The 21,123-nt window shown below is 38.3% G+C and overlaps 1 protein-coding gene and 1 non-coding gene across 2 annotated transcripts in view; one reads left to right on the top strand and one right to left on the bottom strand.

The window, feature by feature from the left end:
- Positions 1 to 21,123, top strand: part of ANKFN1 (ankyrin repeat and fibronectin type III domain containing 1) — a 372,217-nt gene that overhangs the window by 146,210 nt on the left and 204,884 nt on the right. The window lies entirely within an intron of this gene.
- On the bottom strand, positions 366 to 472 carry LOC147914986 (U6 spliceosomal RNA). The gene has a single exon (XR_015554825.1). It is a non-coding gene; the product is annotated as a U6 spliceosomal RNA (small nuclear RNA).

Raw genomic sequence — 21,123 nt, 5'->3', positions numbered from 1 at the left:
TGAGTATTTTTTTGCTTTGTTTTTAATACAAGTTATTTCATCATAAGTTTATATAATTCAATTTTTTTAAATGGCTGTGTTTAACAAACAGCTCACAAATTCCTAAAAATCTAACAATTGGCCCTTGCAAATGGGCACAAACCTTCTCTAGTACAATACCGGTCCTTCCTCTCTAGACAGCAGTGAGGGATAGGAAGCCGGAGGAAGAGCCTGTGGTACAACTGCAAATATTTACAAGTAAATTTTTCCCAAGTTACAATTATTATTTTTTTCCTTTTCAAGCTCTTTATTTTTTTTAATTGATATCATAATAGTTTACAACATTGTGAGATTCCAGTTGTACATTATTATTTGTCAGTCACCATAAAAATATGGAACGCTTCACGAATTTGTGTGTCATCCTTGCACAGGGGCCATGCTAATCTTCTCTGTATCGTTCCAATTTTAGTATATGTGCTGCCAAAGCGAGTACACAATTTTTTTTTTAAATATGTTTTAGAGTTTTATCAAAGATCAGAGACTATCTCCTAAGTTTTCAGAAACCACTTTCTACCTACCTTGCCAATAAAATATATTTCCATCTTTAGTATTGATTATTGACTCAAAGATTCTATCACTTTATCTCTTCTAAACAATTTTTTAGACTACAAGGTCAGAAGCTCAGGTTAAAATGGAGGAGATAATTATAAGAATGTAGATATTTAATGAAATCCACAAAAAGGAAACAAAGTTTAGTTGGACTTTACACTAACTTGAATTGGAGAGCTCCATCAGAAATGGAGTTATCAAGAACCACTGCTGCTCTCTTGTTTCTGGGCTTCATAGTGTCTCCTACGTCTGTAGACCAGGTCCATCTACTTACTCCTCAGATTGCATATGGCCCAAAATGGCAGGCACAGACATCAAAGAGAAGACATTTTAGTTCTGCTTCCCACTTGGGGAATACACATCAATCCCAAACACCAAGTAAATAAATCCCCATGGTTCAGGTCTTCATTCCTTGGCAGGCCACTGGCCAGCATATGAGAGGTATTTCTCAGTTGGAAATATCTCGGGTTCCATTAGTTGTGGCTAATGGATTTTGTTTTAATCAGGATTGTATGTTGAAATTTATCAAGTATTTTTCTGCATCTATTGAGATAATAATATGGTTTTGTTCCTTTAATATATTTATATGATAGATCATATTCATAGATTTTCTGATGTTGAACCATCATTGCATTCTTGGAATACTCTATAACAGTCTTTAAAAATACATTGATATACAATTTGCAAATATTCTATTTAATTTTTTTCATTCATGTTCACTTATGAGAATGCCCTATAGTTTTCTTTGTCATTATACTCTTCTTTACATTTACCTAGCACTAAGTTTCTTTGTGCTTTGAAAACTTTATGTATATCTTACTTTTTTTGAGACTTTCCTCTTTCTCTCCCTCCTTCCAGCCCACTCTCCTCACTCCTCCTTATCTAAAGGTTTTCCTGTTGCCTTTACTCAGCCTCCCACCCAGAACTCTCAGTCCAACCAAATCTTTAATAGGGGCTCATGCTCCTGCTCCGTGGTGATATTGGGGATATCCCAGATTTAAGCCCCCAAGCTAGTGACATTTGGCTCAGTTACTGTTCATAAAGCTGAGTGTGTGTTCTCCAGCCTCCCTAGGCCACAACTGCAGTCCCAACCTTTTCTTCTTCCTTTGACAAACTGGGAAGACCCACATTACCTCCTGGTTTCAAGCAGTGAGCCCAGCTTCAGATTCTCATTTGATATCAAGTATTTGTAATCCTTGGTAAACACAGGTGCTGAACTCCTAGCTCTCCCTGATTCTAGTCCTTCCTTGTCCTGGTTCCAGACTGCAGCTCAGCTGGAGGTCTTCACCCATCCACTTATCTCTTCTTTTTTCTGTTTTATGTGTTATCTACAGAGTTATTGATTTTATTTGTGAATAAGGCTATATCTTTTTAATACCTGATTTACTTTTTTGAGTCCTATAAGCTTATATGATTTTCAGGGGGAATGAATTAAGATAATCATGTGAATTTTAAGAAATACAAAGGATTATAGCAAGAAAAGGAAACACTAGTGTAGAGCTGTGTATGCTCTCTGCCTAGAAAACCCTCCTTTTCCTTTCTGCCTACTACCTACATCTTAATCATTTTTCCCTGGCTACTTATTCTAATTCATGTTTTATCTTCCTTCAATTTAGTCTCATAAATATTTATTGAGTGCTATAATATATCAGGAACTATACTAGCACTGAGAATACAGTAATAAAGGAGATAGAGGTGGTCCCCGTGTTCATGGAACTCACGTTCCATGGGAAACAAACAAAAGAGTGGGAAACAAAGAAAAATTTAAAATACAGTATAATAATAATAATAATAATAATTACTCTAGCAATTATAATTAGAGCATCCTATTTAACAATTGATTACATACTCATTTTTAGTATTGTCTAATTTTTACATGTGGAGTAATCATGTTTTCCCAGTTTTGAAGACCCATGGAGATAGTGAATATATATCCTATATTTCTCTTATTTATGTCCATGATTTCATATGTGGAACCAGGGATCATTATGTATATAGGATTGAGTATTCTTTATCCTCCAGTGGGGTTAAAGTGGGTTTCAAGGCACCAAAGCACATAAAGAGGTTGTTTTAAGGTCAGCTATTATTGCTTTTCGTCAATGGCCATTACAGAAGTTATAGAACCATTTGTTGGTACAATGTGATCTTTAAAGTCTCAGAGTTAGAGTATGGTTTACAGTAAGACTATTTATTGTTTTAGAGTTAATTTCAAAAAGATGCACCAGATTATTGTGTCTTCATGTTAATTTAATTTTAAGGCTAAAAATAAAGTAACTTTAAAGTGGCAAAAGTAACTTTATTCCTGATTTATGAAACAACTTGTCTTTTAAAAGGAGCAAGACAGACAAAGAGAGAGACTCAATGCTACATAAAAGACACTGTAAAAGCTAACTGCCCAGATCATGAATAGATACCAGTTTAAAGTACCCCCAAGGAACTTCTATCATATAATCCAGATATTTGGATCAAAATAAAAGATAATAAAATGATATCCACCAGATGGCTATAACAAGAGGCAGAAAATAGCACTCAAGTGCTAGTAAGGATGTAGAGCAACTGGCATTCTCATACATTGCTGATAGATGAGAAATTTGGTACAACCACTTTGGAAAACTGACATTATCTCCTAAAAATGAACATATGCATACCCTATAACTTAGCAGTTCCATTCTGATGTATATACCCAACAGAAATGCATTGTAGTATATTCACACAGTGAAACAGTATACAGGAATGGGAATTTACAATGTATAACTACATGCAACTTATATGGTTGAATAAATCTCAAACAATGTTGAATGAAAGAAGCCAAGCAATGGAAAGTGCTAACGTAATTGATAATCATTATGAACCCATCTTGGGAGTTTTGCAACCAGACCTAATCCAAATTTGGTGGATGGTAACCAGTTGAACTTTTTCCATTTTATCTTTTGTCCCCCAAATGCTGTCATGTCAGCATCAGATGGAGCAGATTAAAATGACCACCTTCCAGAATCTAAGTGATTAGAAAGACCATAAGACAGCAGAGATTCAAAGCTAAGAGTTCAGTGAGCTAGGACAGGATATGAATGCCAGATATCCAGTGAATGAGGCCAAGTTCTTAGCCAGATACTTGGTGGCAATGGGAATGAGGCAAACAAGAAACAAAGCTTGAACAAGGAGGCTGAGGACCAATAAGAAAATCCACATCAATTGGAAGGGGTCACACAATGAGTTCATGTCACTATTTGGGCACTCAACCACCCAAAGACAGGAAAGAAAGAGGATCTCATATTTGAGGGAAGGACCACAACGGTGGCAAAATAGAGGCACATTCTGATCTGAGGCCAAGGTCATAAACTCTCTGGTATAGTTGGACAAAGTATAGTTGAACAAAGATTAGAAGGTTTGGTGTGATTTGGAAGCCGGAAATGGGACTTGCTTACCTAAAACTCAACATATACCTCAAGAAGCTCTCAGGTAGATAGACTGACTGATTATAGTTAAGGGATTACGATTGTTGTGAGCCACCTTCTCACCATGAGAACCAACTCAGGAAAAATGTTTAAAGGGCTGCATTTATTAAAATTATACATACATATATACATATGAAATCTGGATTTACAGTTTTATTCTCCAATTACATTGAGGGGTATTTGAAGAATATTATGTTTTTTATTAAAATTTAAAAACTATATAATTATCATGTTCTGTAATTCTGTGCCTTTGAATACATTTTCAGTTCAATGAAACTTCATTGTATTATGGTGGAGAAGCCAGGTGGCCTCAGAGTTCAGCCATAGACCATTATGAAATATCAGGAATAGACTGGAGATGGCTGCTAAGAAAGCAGGAAGGGTGGTGGAGATGCTGTCTGGAGGGAAGTTCTGAGTGGCACACACAGAATGTGGCAGTGCGGCAGGAAGGCAGTGGTGCCTTAAAATACTGCATACATGATTGGCTTTCCTTCTCTACTCATAACCTATAAACTTCAACATATCAGTTTTTACAATGTGCATCAAGCATTACTCAAACTTATTGTCAGACACTATGCTAGTTACGCAAGGTGAAGATACGTAAATACTAACAGTACCTGTGCCCTAGGGAGCTCCTATTCCAGCGGAGGCTTCAAGGTGAAGATATGGCAGAATAACTCTAAAGGAACACTTTCTTCTGCAACATTTGACCCAAATGGAGGAGAGACCACCCTTAATCATTTTTCCTGTGTTGGTGTCCTTTTCAAGATTTCTCAGCCTCCTTCCCTGTGTGCTTGGTACCCAAAGTCACATGCCCACAGTAAACTCTCTCAATGACTCAAAGCTATTGCATCATGACAGTTCCCAAGCCTCAGCCCTTTGGGCCCGTCAGCCTAATTTGCTCAGCTCTGAGAGACTTTCTTAATACCAGGTCGTGAGAAAGCTGAATGAGTGAGTGATGTTACCACTCATCTTTACGTTTCTTGGGCTTTTATACCTGAAATTAGATGCCGAGTCATTTCATGAATCAAGGCAGACTGCATGTGCCAGGAGGGGAGGGCTGAACATCACTGGATCCAGAGGACCTTAGTGAAATGGTTAGATCTGTAGTTCTAACAAGAGTATTGGCAGGGAGTAAGAGTAAAGAGATAAGCTTCCTAGGATTCCCAACTTGGCCCTCTGAAGCCTGTACCAACTTACCCCTCAGTAAGAGACAATTTAAACCACTGCTTTGCTTTGGGGAAAGTTTTATTTAGAGAAGGATCAGTCAGCTCACCAACTTTTTGTTCCATTAAAATTTCAGTATACTTCCTTAGTCTTACTAAGATTTTCCAATTTCAATATGTGTTTTCCCAAAAAGGCTTTCAATAATATTGAGTATTTGCATTACCAAATGTGTGCTGATTGCTTACTTGTCTGTAGCCTCTTGAAATTTGCTGGGGATAGCTCCAAAAAACACTATTTGTATTTTAAATTCTAATATTCAGTGGTCCGTTTTTTTTTTTTTTTTTTTGCAATCTGCAAATTTAACTGTATAATATTCAGCAAAAAGCAAAAGAAAAATAAGAGTTAAATCATGTGAGAGATGTTACCCACTTTCTCACTCAATGATTCTTTGCCAGGCACCAAAGTCATTGGGAGGCCTGAATCCACTGGTTCCTCAGGTCATTCATTTCATGCACTTTATGACTTTCACAGAATGAAGGTCTCACCAAGTAGAGGGTGATTCCAGTATTTAAAGATTTTTTTTTTGGACATCATGGTACCTAAACCCAAGATAACATTTTACTTGGTGCTCAGCAGTGATCTTTCCTGACACACTGTTTGGGATTTATTAAAAAATGGTTCCATGGTGTGTTATGGATAATTTACTCAATTTTCACCAGTAATTTTGACAATCGGCAATTTTTACCTTACACATCAACTTTAAAACCTAAATCCCGCATGGACTGTGTCTCTGTTGTGATTCTCAAATTTTATCAGTAACATTTTAAATCTGATAGCAAACACTTAAAGTAATACTATTTTATCTGTATACAAGAGAGATAATTTTATTTACAATGTTTTAAATGAGAACACAGTCTAGTCCCTTTTAATTATGTCATTAAAATGAACACTACATGGAAGTAGGGGCTAAGAGACACTATCAAGAGAAAAGCAATTCTCTAAGGAAACTGGAGAATCCAAATGTGGATTCAACACAAACATGTAGGAGCTGTGCTAGTAATTGTTTTTTGTAGTTTTGCTTCAGCACTAAGTCATGTTTTATGGATTCTTTTAATAGGAGAGCTGCATTGCAATTTATTAAAAGAGAAGACAGGCAGCATCAACCTACTAAAAGGTCAGAGAGAAAAAAGCAGATGGGTCTCTTCCCCTGAATCAGATTAAAATGGTCCTGCCTGTCAAGATTGCATCGCTTTGTAGAAGAATATATTATTTGCCCAAAAAGAGACACCTGTAATCAATGTTGTTCCTTTCTATATTTCACACCACCACCACCACCTCTAATCCGATGAGGAGAAAAATCAGTAATATTTGCAAGGTGACTACAAGCTCCATTGGAAATATAAATTGAGATATAGGCTACCCAGATAGGGGTCTGCTTCCGAATTTGTGTGTTTGGAGCAAATCTACCTCATTCATAGCATCATGGGCAGAGGCTTCAGTGAGGACTGAACTAAGACCTTTTATCTGTTCTGCCTCCAAGAAACCAATCTCAAAGAGGTCAAGTTCCTACAGAGACATAATAACTTCAGTCAGCCCCTGACCCATCTCCATAGCTCAAGTTAATGGCTGCAGCTCAAGTTACAAAGTTGCCCAGCTATGTTTGTTGGACCCATTTGGTTTCCAACATTTTCTTATTATTTTCTTTATGAACCCCCTTTGTATGCTTTCCCTGATGGAGCTCATGCTTTGAAGAACTTAGCCGACTAGAGAAATAGTTAATTAATAATAAATGTTGCAATTTTTATGAATCAAGATGGGAAACTGCCAATCAGAACTTTGATTTAGCTGACATGATCAGTGTTACCACATGAGTTGTTATAATTCCATAAAGAAACAAAGAAACTTCCCAAAGAAACTAGACTTTTTAGAAATGTAGGCAGTTTCCTATCGATGTATGCAATACATCACTAAAAATTATGCTAAAGTCTAATAGATGAATGTTAAAGCATACTCATACATGTTATAAGGGAGCTTCCATTCAGAGAACTTAAAGAATATTGTAAAATACCTACCACTTGACTTTTGGATACAAGCTTCTAGCGTCCTTTCACAGTTCTGTTTCATTTCCTTCACTTTAGAACACACAGTTAACAAGCTTAAGCTAATAGAATATCAAACTAAGGTTAAAGGTCTGCTGCTTTCAGCATATAGAATGGTTTCCTTCTTAAATCTATGCTTATCACTAGAATCATATCTATCATTTTTCCAATCTCCATTCATGTTTATAAAATAAGAGAAAATACAGTAAACTACTCGGATAATTGCCAAATGAATGCTGCTTTGCAGACAACGATGGCAAACCTGCTGAAACTCATTGGCAGGCAGCATTATATAAAGAAAACTTGACGTGCCTCTTTGGTAAGCTGAGGTACAAGTCTGAATTTGGTACAGGAAAGGAAATTTAGGGTTTTATATATATACTATGCAGAAATGCAGGTCATTTGAAAGTTAAACATATAAAAGTTGAGCACAACAGGTGTTGAAAGTAAGATACAGATTTCCCACAAATATTCCATACCTTCGACTAGCAACTTTAGGTAAGCAAATGCTCAAGTTGGGCTGGCCCCGTGGCTTAGCAGTTAAGTGCGCGCGCTCCGCTACTGGCAGCCCAGGTTCGGATCCCGGGTGCGCACCGAAGCACCGCTTCTCCGGCCATGCTGAGGCTGCGTCCCACATACAGCAACTAGAAGGATGTGCAACTATGACATACAACTATCTACTGGGGCTTTGGGGAAAAAAAGGAGGAGGATTGGCAATAGATGTTAGCTCAGAGCCGGTCTTCCTCAGCAAAAAGTGGAGGATTAGCATGGATGTTAGCTCAGAGCTGATTTTCCTCACAAAAAAAAAAAAAGGAAAACGCTAAAGTAAATATTTCAGAGTTATACACAAGCTGCATAATAGCCGTTGTTACTATTTACTGTTATTGAGTATTGATTATGTACCAGGTACTAAACTGGGCATTTCCTTATTACCTGATTTAATCTTACTAATAACACTGTGAAATGGGATTATTTCAGCATTTTACTGAAGAAACTGAAAGTCAGATTTGAAGTATTCTATCCAAGATCACATGTAACTAAAAATAGCAGAATTGGAACTAAAATCAAGTCCATCTGACTCCAAAACCCATGTTCTTTCTTCGACACACAACTGTCGTCTTCTGAAGATTGCTTATAAAGACTTAAAAGAATTGTTATATTACCCTTACCTTCAAACTTGGCCTCAGTATGTTTTCTCTAAAGCTACATTCTAGAAAACTTCTTAGATAATGGATAGCAGGGTCCTGTTTGTTGCCTACATTAAATATATAAAAAGCACTATTATGTTTTAACTACTGTTAATTCTGGAGACTGGAACAGAACAGTGTCCACTGATCAGACTTATCTAAATACCTTTGGATGTGGCATGTTATCGTGTCAGGAGAAAGTGATGCAATGTATTCAGTAGGCAGCAACCAGATCTTCCGAAAGGAGATTACGAAAAGTAACATGGCTGAGGGCCTGGCCTTTCTGTCCATTATCTCATTGGCTTCTCAGCACAGACCTTTAGGTAGGCATCATCATCACCATCCCACAGATAGTCCCAGAGAAGTTAACAAGGGCATTCAGATAACACACTGGGTATTTGAACCCAGGTCTGTCTGCTTTCAAAGGCTCACCTCATGACACAGAGCACAGGGAGCCCTGGTGCACAACACCTATGACAGATGCATGTCCCTAATACTAAATATCACTGTCACAAGCTCTGCAAGATTTGTTCTGCTGCTCATTTGTACAGTAATAACCATAGTTTCTATTTATTGTATACCAGTCTGTGCCAGTTACTTAACTAGGTTCCTTACATAAGTTATCCTATACAAATGAATATTTATTGAATAAATGTAAGATTTAATATGTCATTTAATAATTAGAATAATATTGTGAGGCTTAAATTACTATTTTCATGTAGGTGGAAGACAGAGGTTTATGAAGGCTATACAGTGAAAAAAATTGGGAAGCTGGAATTCAAGCATCCATCAGGCCCAAAGACCATGTTCTTCCCCCGAATGACCCTACCTGCTGGTTACCACGGGTGGAATGTTTTTACTTTTAGGTTCTGAGAATTAGATTTTATTACATTTGGCGTGGAAATCTACTTAATACTTGTCAAGGATTCCCCGGAAGCAAGGATGAAAGTCTACATGATTTATTAGGAGGCAAACACAGTGAGGAGGTGAGCCACAGAAGGGAAGGCAAAAAGGTGCATTTCCAAGCAAGTCAACACCGTGAAAAGTTGAAACTTAATCCCTCTGGGGAGACTAGGACCAATGGAGACAGGGAGACAGTGAGGAGAGCCCTCCCATGTGGGAACAGCATGGAATGCAGCTGAAAATTCCCAAGCCACGTACAGTCTGGCTAGAACAGCTTGGGATATCATTAAGCATGTAACTTGCCTGTAGCTAAAATTATCCTAATCTTTGAGATTTTCACAAGAAAAAGTTGTTGAAAGACATAAGAGATCTGACTGACCAGATGTATCATGCTCATGCACAGAAAGTCTCAAGATAAAAATATAAATTATCTCCTAATATGTAAATTCAAAGGAAATCCAATCAAAATACCAATAGGATTATTCACAGAACTTGAGAAAACTGATTCTAAACTCTGTATGGAAGAAGAAAGGCCCCAAATTAGCCAGGACAATTCTGAAAAGGGACAATTCTGGAAAAGTTGAGCAAACTTGCCATGAACAGATAGCTCGACTTATAAAGTTGCAGTCATTAAGACAGTTTGTATTGTCATGGGGATAGACAGATACTGGGCTAAGATAGGGATCACCAAAATCGACCCACAGAAAGCCCTAGTAAATGTCATGAGACATCAGTGGGGAAGGGTGGACTGTTTAGTAAGTGCTATGGGTCTGCTGGCTTTTCACAAGGAGATAAATTAGAAGAGGAATTTTACTTTTTTCCATATGGAAAGTCAATAGTCCCATAGCACTTATTGAGATTTAATCACTGGGGCAGCTTCCAGTGCTTCTGGATTTTCTGCTACACCATCGTTAACGTTTTTTCTAAGAAAAAAAAAAAGGTTCTGTGAAACGGTTTTACTGTATATATTTATACAGTGGTTGAAACAAGGGTTAGGACATTGGAACCCTTCTTGCTTGGCAAGCCCTCAACACGCCCCCCCAGCACTGCCATAGGAACAGAAGGCCCATTTTCTCCTAAAAACTGGAGCAGAAAAGACAACATAATGCAAGGATCCTCCATTCTCTATTTTCTTTGAGAATTTAGGGTTCAAAAAACCCAGTTTTACTCTTTATTTAGAATCCAGGCAGTGTTGAGATATACCTACTCACAACATTCCATAGGCCCTCTGCTTTATTTTACCTGCTTCAAAATGCAAGGAAATAAGTTTAATCTTACATGAGAACTACAGTCTATTGAAACAGTAGTTCAAATGCTCTTCCAGCCAAGTCTCAACTCATGAAAAAGAATGGTAGAGTTGATTAGTAATGTCTGTCATGGGCACAGTAGGGAAAAGTGACAGCATGCTTGCCAAGAATTTATCATTTCTTAATTTGACGTGTTTCTATCCAGGAATATAAAATAATTTTTATGTCATTAATCTAGGGAGCTTGGCATTATTATTCAAATAAATCAATACCAATTTCTGTGCACAGAGTATTTTTTCTTAAAGCATCTGGTTGCAATATGCCACGTAAACTAGATCTATACATCATGTTACAGCTTGTCTCAAGTGAAGGCAGAAAGTGTACCCTCAAGAGTTAAGTTACTCAGGCTTCAGCAAGCCAACAGTTGATTGGGGAATATGCTATGCAGCCCAGGGTTTCCCTTCTAAATACAATAGACAATTATGTGTGATCATGTATCTAAAATAGTATAGCCATCATTGATAATCACTTGATACTTTATTACTTTTGAACAATTTGAACAATTTTTCCCATTCAGGAAAGTTGGAGGGCAAGCTAAACCTGACACATCATTTTATTTATTGAATGTATTTATACTTCACCTCTTTCCAAAAAAAAATCTGAAGCTGCTTAAAACAAGAGCCATATACAATCTTGTTAATCATAAAAGATAGTCTTGCAAAAAAAAAAAAATGTTGGTTATTTTTCCCCAAAGAAAGCCAAATTGTGTTTACTCAGTATTTCTTTAATTGGTCTCCTTTAATATGGGAGCTTTGCATAACTTTGTAATGGTGAAAAATAATGTTTCAACTTTAACTTATAAGAGGCGCTCCCAAAAGCACCATCTGTTAGGGAGTAAGGTAATAAATGAAATCTTATGAAAGTATATGTAGTGACTTTTTAAAAATGAAGCCTCTGTTTGTAGGGCAGTTTTCATTCTAGTTAAGCCAACATTTGACTTAGTTGCATTTATGTCAGCAAAGACTTTTGTTATGCAATTAGCAGAGAGTATAAATCTCTCACTGCCCAAAATGTTTTCTCTCTGATGTCCAAGTATTCAGATTAGGCATCCATCTCAGAACTGCACAGTTTTCATTTCCACTTATAGTTTTGATGCTAAAGACCATCCACTTGACCTCATCTCATTTGTGTCGAGTCTCATCCCAGATGAAGCTTGAAAGCTAACATGGAAATTCACATTCTATCAGGAGAATTAAAAGGAAAAAAAAAAAGTAACCTGTATTCCTAACTTCTGTAGGAAGAGATATTGTGAGTCCATACAACAGATTCCTGGAATATGAGCATTAAGAAACTAAAAACAAAAAAATTAAAAGCCAGCCCTGATGGCCTAGCGGTTAGTTCGGTGCGCTCCCCTGGAGCAGCCCGGGTTTGGTTCCTGGGCGCAGAACCACACCACTCATCTGTCAGTAGCCATGCTGTGGTGACGGCTCACATAGAAGAACCAGAAGAACTTACCACTATACACAACCGTGTACTGGGGCTTTGCGGGGGAACGGGGACAAAGGAAGAAAAAACAAGGAGGAAGATTGGCAACAGATGTTAGCTGAGGGCGAATCTTCCCCTGCCAAAAAAAAAAAAAAAAAAATGAAGCCAAGGGTGAGGATAGCTTATAAAATGAATGCCAAGAAGTCCTATTCGGATGCTGGAGTTGAGTTACAAATCTGTCTCTAAGTCAGTGGTCTATATCTTTTTGTATTGAGTTATGGATCAACTCAATACAAAAGTTATTATATCTTTGAAGATATAATAAAGGATCTGAAGCATTCCTTCAGAAACAAACAAAAAAATTATTTATCAAAAAGTTGCAATAAAAATAACAGGTTTTCTTCACACCATAAAGTTTCCATAACAATTTATTCTAATTCTAGTAACACTTATGAATAGATAGATGTTTAGGTTCTAATTAGGAAAAATAACTGGAAATATTTTTTTCCAAAGCATCATCATAAAGCTTTAGAAGTAGTTCCCTACTTCTAGGGTTGGGGAGTGAGTGGAATATGTACCACAAAGTTACAGCCAGGGGACTGGGAATCCATATACACATCAAGGATTATCTTTATACCAGAAAATAATAACTCTTATATGTATGTAGCAACCTTTATGTACATAGATGCTGTTTTAATAAATGAAATAAAATTTATTTGAAAGGGAAAAAATCCAAAATTTGAGAAGCTATTCAAGAAGGTATTGATTCATTCATTCATCTCTCCATTTATTTACTCAACAAATATTTATTAAGTGTTTACTATATGCCCACTTTTTGGGATATTGAGAATGAATTTCAGGAAGATCTGTTAGACTGTAAACTCCTTGAGGGAAGTTACCAAGTTGGCTCAGGGCAATTAGCTGTCAAGTATTTCCTTGTGAATTTTATGCTCTGTGGCGTAATCATAGAACACAGGCTCACAAGCTGGCTTCCATCTGCCATTCAGTACCTTTGTGGGTTGATGATATATGCTCAGAGAATACCAACTCTTTTATACATCGAAGGTTGTCACCACTGCAAGGGACTTTAAAAATCATGTATTTCCACCTCTTCACTCTATAAATAGAGAAACAGAAGGCCTGCGGGATAAAATGACTTTTCTAAAGTTACACAGCTAACCAATGATGGAACCAAGACTGAAACCCTTGTTATTATGCTCGTTTCACTCAACAAAAAATTAGGGCAGTAAATCTGCAAAAGAATTATTTAAATGTATTCCTAAGCCAACTGCATTTACTTCTTTGTTTATTTATTTTCCTTCCACCTCTTCAAAGGTTGTTTTTTTTAAAAAATACATACAGTGTAATAAGATAAAAATAATAATTGAAGGAATCTGGAGTGAGAAAGAGGAGGTGAGAAAAATTAGGTGAAACAAGAGGTTACTTTAGTAGACTAAATGCATCCATAAGGTTCTACATGGCTACTAAAACTGGGTCACCAATTAATACTGTACTTCCTAGCAGCCAAGGAAGGAAGGAAACAAAATTCATGGTAGGCATCAGATAAAAACAATCTGAATCTGATTGTTTTAAAAACAATTTGAATCTGAAAAGGCTAGATACTGTATGATTCCAAATATATGATATTCTGGAAAAGGAAAAACTATGTGGAGAGTAAAAAGATCAATGGTTGCCAGGAATTGGGGAGGGGGAGAAGGGATGAATCATTGAAACATAGAAGATTTTTAGGACAGTGAAAATACTCTGTATGATACTATAATGATGGATACATGTCATTATACATTTGTCCAAACCCATAGAATGTACAACACCAAGAATGAACTCTAATGTAAACTATGGACTTTGGGTAATAATGATGTGTCATTGTAGGTTCATCAATTGTAACAAATGTACCACTCTGGCGAGGGATGTTGGTAGTGGGGGAGGCTATGCATGTGTGGGAGCAGGGAGTATATGGGAAATCTTTATGCATTCCTCTCAATTTTGTTATGAACCTAAAACTGTTCTTAAAAACTTAAAGTCTTTATATTAAAAAAGAATCCAGATTCTCAGGAGAAATACAACTGCTCCTGGCCTTGAGATCTCAATGAAATTTCTCCTGTGGGTCCTCAAAAAATACATTGCTGCTATCAATTCAACAGTAACCTGTAACAGGCTGGTTCTTGAGCCATTCTTCATGGAGGCCAGGGGGAATGCAATGCCCGGGACAGTGAAAGCATCTGCACAAGAGGCCAGAACACCGTAGTCCAGGCACACAGCTCCCTGAGGGTCTGGATTCATCCAGGAACAACACTCAGACCACCTAAAGGAATAACAAACGATTTACTTTGATTGGGCTCTCACTGTGGGCACAGATCATTCCGAGCATTTACATTATCTTCACATCTTCTAGGCAAGCCTTATTGAATATTATTTCTTAAAACTGGATTTTTAATAAGGATTGAGCAGTGGAACACAAAGTCATAAAGGTTGTATATTCTGTCAAGAACTTAGAGATCATATATTCAGTATTGCTGAAAATTTCTCTAATGCTGAACCAGTAGTCTTTCATGAATATTAAAACATTTCACCAAAACATGTGACAGAAAATGTTCAGAGGAATAAAGCAAATAAAATAATTCTTCAGCACATTGGGATTCCTGAACCACTGCCCTGTCCCCACTGTGAGCACAGGTAATTGGTAATTTATAGTATTTGAAGCACTCCAGTACCTAAGAAAGTGCAAGGTTTGAATGTTTTCACTAATTTTAAAGTTATGGCTATGAAACAGTGCTACATGCCAAGAGGAGCCTGAGCGTTGATGAACCAAAGTTAGTGGTTTTTTGTTTGTTTGTTTGTTTTTCGTGAGGAAGATCGGCCCTGAGCTAACATCTGCCAATCCTCCTCTTTTTGCTGAGGAAGACTGGTCCTGGGCTAACATCCGTGCCCATCTTCCTCCACTTTATATGGGATGCCACCACAGCATGGCTTGCCAAGTGGTGCGTTGGTGCACGCCCGGGATCCAAACCGGCGAACCCCAAGCTGCCGTAGCAGAGCATTCGCACTTAACTGCTTGCGCCACCAGGCCCGCCCCAGTGTTTTTATCAAATAAAAGTTATACCAAATCTGCTCTTAATACATTGTCTGTGTGTTAGCCAGCTCACAGGAGTGGCTACACTCCTTCTCCACAGCCAGGACTTCCAGATAGTTTCTTTCCCTTGGTTATATCTCCAGTATCTGTTTTCCTCTAGACTGCATGCAGCCTGATTTCCCCAACACCTTAACTGGTTCCTCCATAGCAGAGCTTCTCAACCCGTGTTCTACATCAGAATCACCAGAAGAGCTTTGAAAATGCCCGATGACCAGGCTGCACCCCAGGCCACTGATCTCACAGGCTCTGGGGTGGAGCCCTCACAAGACAAAGATAGAGATAAAGAGAGGACACTGAGAGCATGAGCCCCAAATCCCTGGTACCCAGAAAGTGGGAGAAGAGATGGTGAGGAAGCAGACCAGTAAAGGAGTTGGGGACTTGTGCTTTGGCAGAGAAGAACCCAGTCTTGTGGCTCTGATTGCAAATCTATGGCAACTTTCAGACACAAAGGACTCTGCTCTTTCACTACTTTCTGTACATCCTGCCTCAAGACACCAGGTCAGTCCTGCCTCTGAAATCCATTAACATTAAGGCTTAAATGACTACAGTCAGAGAGGATTGGGGAAAGGAATAGTAAAGAGTGAAAGGCAATGAAAACCTACAGGAGGGCATGAAGGTGAGGGAGAAAAGCAGCTAGGAAAGTATATCCTCGATTCTAGCCTACCCTTGACCGTGGCCATCTGATTCAATGATTCTCTTTTGAGCCAGCCCTGCGATGATGTGTTTTGGTGGAGATAGCTGGTCACAACTGGTGGTTCTATCTCCACAAAACTTGAACTTGAAGCTATAGAATATACTGGAAAGAACATTGGTGGCTTCTGGTACAGAAAGAGTAGAGATGGGATGTAAGTCCAGCTTTTCTCAGGCTTCTTGCTTTTGAGTCACAGCATAGCTCCAAACGCCTGGGATGTAGGATTCAGCTCTTTCTGCCAAAGCAATCCACCAAGCACAGACACTTACCCAGAAAAGGACGCTCACTACTCCCTTTAGGCTCAGGCAGTGTGGAAAGGGATACTCCTTGTGAAAAACAGAGTTGTAAAGAGAAAAGAGTGCATTTCCACCTTTCCTTGGTCCCCCCAAAAAGTCAAAATTAATTGTATAAATTTAGAAGTGGCTAATTTTTAATGGAAATTTAATCTATATGTTACCCCAGTGAAAAAGTAGCCTGTTTATAAAGCAAAATCAGTGTGGTAAGCGTAACCCAATCGTGCTTTGTAAATGGGTCAACTTTTCACTGAACTATTGTATATCACACAGCTTTTACACAAGCTTGTTAAATTTTAGACTTTCAAGACAATCTAGTCTAAAATATTTGGGTAACTTGGTTATACATTACCAGTTAAGCCTCCACGTTCTGATAATAGGCATTTATGTAAGAAATGCAAATTTACTATGGAGAAAAATTAGTAAATAATAACTCTCCCTGAAGAAAACATGCATCATGAGCTGAGATCTGCTCAAAGAGTGGCTGTTTTCCTTCTGAATTCCTTCATTGTCCAGCAATGTAAAGTGCCAGTGCTAGAGTTTGTCTGAGAACAGCCTGGTAGGAGTTAGAAAAGATTAATGAAAATATTTTCAAAGACTCAAGTCAAGCCATTTTATTGGGGAGTAGAGGAGTATTGTTTTTAATCCATTATTTGTGAGCTTGGAAAGAAATAATTATTTGCAAATTAAAAAATAAGAAAAATGTAATATTTCTTTTAGTCTCTCAAAATCCCAGGCATTTTCCTCCTGGCAGACATAAGCCTTCCCTCCTGTAGATGTCTAGCTTATGAAAGGAGGCTGAAATTCATCAGGTTTGCTTTTTCATTATTTGAGGCTGAGAACTTGGAGTAAAGAGTAGAAGAAGGCGAGCTTCACATTCTGAAGATTTAAGAATGGTAGGAGGTGAGGGGGCAGAAAATGCACCAGCTTCTCTTGACTGCCACCTGTCCATAGTTATCTTTTCTTGAAAGATAGTTTTAGGCCACATCTGATTATCAATTAATACAAACATTTAAAATGTTTAAAAATAATAAGGATCAACTATGAACCAAGCACATTATGTATTATAGATAAGAACTTTATAACTCTACAGAATGGTTAATATTATCCCTATTTTACAGATCCAAAATTAAGCTCAGAGACATGACTACCTGCCTAAGCCCACACATCTAGAAAGTAATGAATCTGGAATTCAGACCTAAATCTAGCTCTTTTGCCAAACAATACTATCTTCTAAGAATATCAAGAGTCACTGAAGTCAGAATAGGCCTTTGTAATTATTTGTTTGTTTATTCATTCATTCATTCAAGTTAGGCCTGGATTACTTAACTGCATACTGATCAACATCATAGGCTTTGAGGTCAAGTCCCAGATCTGTCATTTGCTATCTTGGTGACTCGGTCAACCAGTTAACCTTGGGTTCCTGATTTATAAGTAGGAGATTGTGATGGTACCAATTTCAAAGGGTTATTGTAGATTAAATACAATGACAACTTAAAGCCCTTGGTTTGGTGCCTGGATATAGTAAGCACTCAATAGCTTTATGTTGATGGTGGTGGTGATGATGATGATGGTGATAATGCAGTGGTCCTGGGAGTAGAGATGTCAGTTCTCTTCCAGGAAAAACTGGCACTAGAAAGCTGTGATAATGGTCAGAGACTCTTGAATCCTGGAGCCGATAAGGACTTTCAGGATTCATCTGTTCCTTGCCTCTGGCTGCAGACAGAGCTGCAAACAACAGGGCTGCATTAATGCCACGTGCTACACAACTGATTTATTCACTGGCTCGTAAACATTAACAGTCTCTCTTTTGCTCATGACTCTGGAAAAAGAAGGTAAATCCCACAGGCTCAGGGTCTGCACCCTGATGAAATTGTGGGAGCATTTTCCAACAGTGTGTAAAACCCTCCACTTGGAGTCTCAGCTTCTCTCCCTGGATGATGCCCTCTTCAGAAACCTTGCCAATTTACTCACAGTCACCAACCCTCCAGGCCACAAGCAAATGAAGACACAGGGACTATTCAGGGGACTCCCTCGTCTCAACCTTCATCCAGATGTTTGGCACCTTGGAAACGGGCATAGCCACAGTTTCCTTTGGACAATTTAAGAAATTCATATTAAAGGATGTGTCACCCTGGATCTAGAAAAGCAGTTGCCATAGGTTTTCTCAAGCAGCATTTGGAGCTCCAGGAGGGAATTTTGGAATCAAAGGAGAAACATGCACTGCTCATCTTACCTGCCTTCTCCTTGCCTCCCACCGACCCTCTCTTCCAAGAGCACTTTGTCAGCTGCTTGCCCTGTGTCTCTTCAAATGCTACCCTGGAAACCTCACTACAATTCCTCAACCTAAGTTATGAAAAAATCTGGACACTAACACCAGCTTCTGTAGCAGATTGATGACGTTGCTACTGAAGGTCCCTTCTGGAAGTTTAGAATTTTAGCCAGAGTAAGAAGTGCTGGGTAAGGTCTTACGAAGTTAACTTTTTCTTGCCTCAGTGCTCACTTGCACATGATGATTTTATTAAAATGATATAGTGTTTTTATTTGCCATGAAATCTCTATCTCACAGTTCTAATGGGATTCAGATGGCTTTACCTGATAGGTGAACTTTTAGGAACTTTTGTGACCCACAGTCCAAACTAGAAATGATAATGCCCTACTATGGTTTAAAAATCATGTTTTAGGGCCGGCCCCGTGGCTTGGTGGTTGAGTGAGCGCGCTCCACTGCTGGCGGCCCGGGTTCGGATCCCGGGCTCGCACCGACGCGCTGCTTCTCCGGCCATGCTGAGGCCGCGTCCCGTATGCAGCAACTAGAAGGATGTGCAGCTATGACACACAACTATCTACTGGGGCTTTGGGGGGAAAAAATAAATAAATAAAATCTTTAAAAAAAAAAAAATCATGTTTTAAAGACAATACTATAGATGTGAAAATAATAACATTAATAAATGCTTGCTGTAATGCTATTTTTCCCTCTAAATCGTCTCCGTTTTGCTTTCACATTCCCACAGGATGTGAGGGTTTTGTTCAGAGTTCCATGTCAGGAAGGTGCTGACCTCATGTGCTTTCTGCTGTGGAGCTGGGTGCACCACTGGGGGCGGATTTAGAATAAAGAGCTGGTAGAGACAGAGGACTTTAGAGCATACACAAATTATTGGGCTCACTGCAGCTACCACCGGTCTCTTGATTCATAAAATGGTAGGCCTGTTCCTTTGCCCTGATGAAATTTCCAAAGTGTTAGTGATATAGAGTGACTGTATTCAGGAATAGAAATAATATCAGCTGTGATTTGTTGACTGCTTATTTTATCTAGACACCATTACATTGAGTATCTTATGTAATCTTCACATCAGCTCTATAATATAGGTACTATTAGTATCTCCACTTTTAAGGGAACAAAGACACAGCAAGGTTAAGTAACAGGCCTAAATCACCAACTATTAAATGGTGGAGTCAGTATTCAAACACCCTTCACAAGTCCTCATTTGTACCACTATGCTACAATTTGACTTCAGGAGTCAAATTTTCTATGTCCTAGTTCCAGTTTTGTCAGTAACTCTTGGACTTCTGTTTCCTCCTGTGTAAAATGAAAAGTTTGGAGTAGGTAAATGTTCCCAATATAATTTATACCATGAGATTCAGGGAAGGGAGACAAAAAGGATTAAAAACAGAGAGTGAAGCCCACCAGCGTCTATTATCAGAGAGGAGAAAAAGGAGATGGTAACGATTTGCCCCTCTAGTTTGTCAGTAAGCATGATGACACTGGTTCAATGACCTTAACTAGTCTTTAACTAGGACTAGTTAAAGAAGACTATAACCGGTGTGTTTCCCATTAATGCTTGCGGCAAATATATAAACTGTTTCATATCGATTCTCTGCTGTTTCTCAGCATGCAGTTCTTTTTTCAGTCCCATCTTACCAGGTATATTTAGGGTCCAAAAGATTTGGTATCACACACGCACGTGCACACACACACACACACTCCATTCAAATTACTTAAAGGAAGTAACTTACTCATAGATGCAATTTAGCTGATTACCTGCAATTATGAGCATACATCTGCCATCCAAGCAGAGCACTGCGCTGGGTTTCATGTGAGGATAGCCAAAAACAGATTTATCTAAACCAGGGTGGCCTAAGAATTATCATACCAAATTTAAACTTTTGGATATTCGACTTTCCCAATGTGACTTCCTGTTTTGCAGAAAAGAGCTTGAAGAAATAATAAAAAAAGAAGGATCATACTCATTTCTGTTCACCAAGTGGCTTGTTCAAAACAACATTTTAATGATTTAAGTGTAAATGAATCAGAAGCATATGGATTAGATTTCCCTTAAAATACACAAGGATTTTTAAATGAGGGAGAGTGGAATGAAGAATTTCCCCAAATTTAGTGCTCCTTGGAGTTGCCTTTTCTAATGTTATTAAAAATTGGTGGTGGTAGTGGGGCAGGGCGTGGGTGCTGATTCACTTTGAACTACATTTGGCAAATGGGAGCAAGGCAGGGAAAAGGTTCCTAACATCTTCTTTAAAAGGGGACCATACTTCTCCTTGGGCATTGCCTAATTCATCTCAACCAGCATTTTTGATGAGTTAAGTGTAAATGAATCAGTAACATACGGATTGCATTTGAAATACACATGGGATTAAAAAATGAAGGAAAAAAGCACTTGGTAAAGTATGTCTGGGGTTTTGCCAAACCCATAAGGTTCAAAAAAAAAAAAATAGTTTGAAACAATTGATGAATCCCTCCCAGGCCCTGCCGGCCTCATCAGGCAGCGCAGACACATGGCTGTTCATGTGACTATTCCAGGCCGCTTCCTCTTAACAGCACTGTGGAACAGCCAGGGTCCAACC

This window comes from Ceratotherium simum, chromosome 16 (genome assembly GCF_057802395.1).
Source record: "Ceratotherium simum simum isolate JZ-2026a chromosome 16, ASM5780239v1, whole genome shotgun sequence".
NCBI lineage: Eukaryota > Metazoa > Chordata > Mammalia > Perissodactyla > Rhinocerotidae > Ceratotherium > Ceratotherium simum.
Note: the sequence above shows the minus strand (reverse complement) of the source record. Positions and strands in the feature narration are given on the sequence as shown.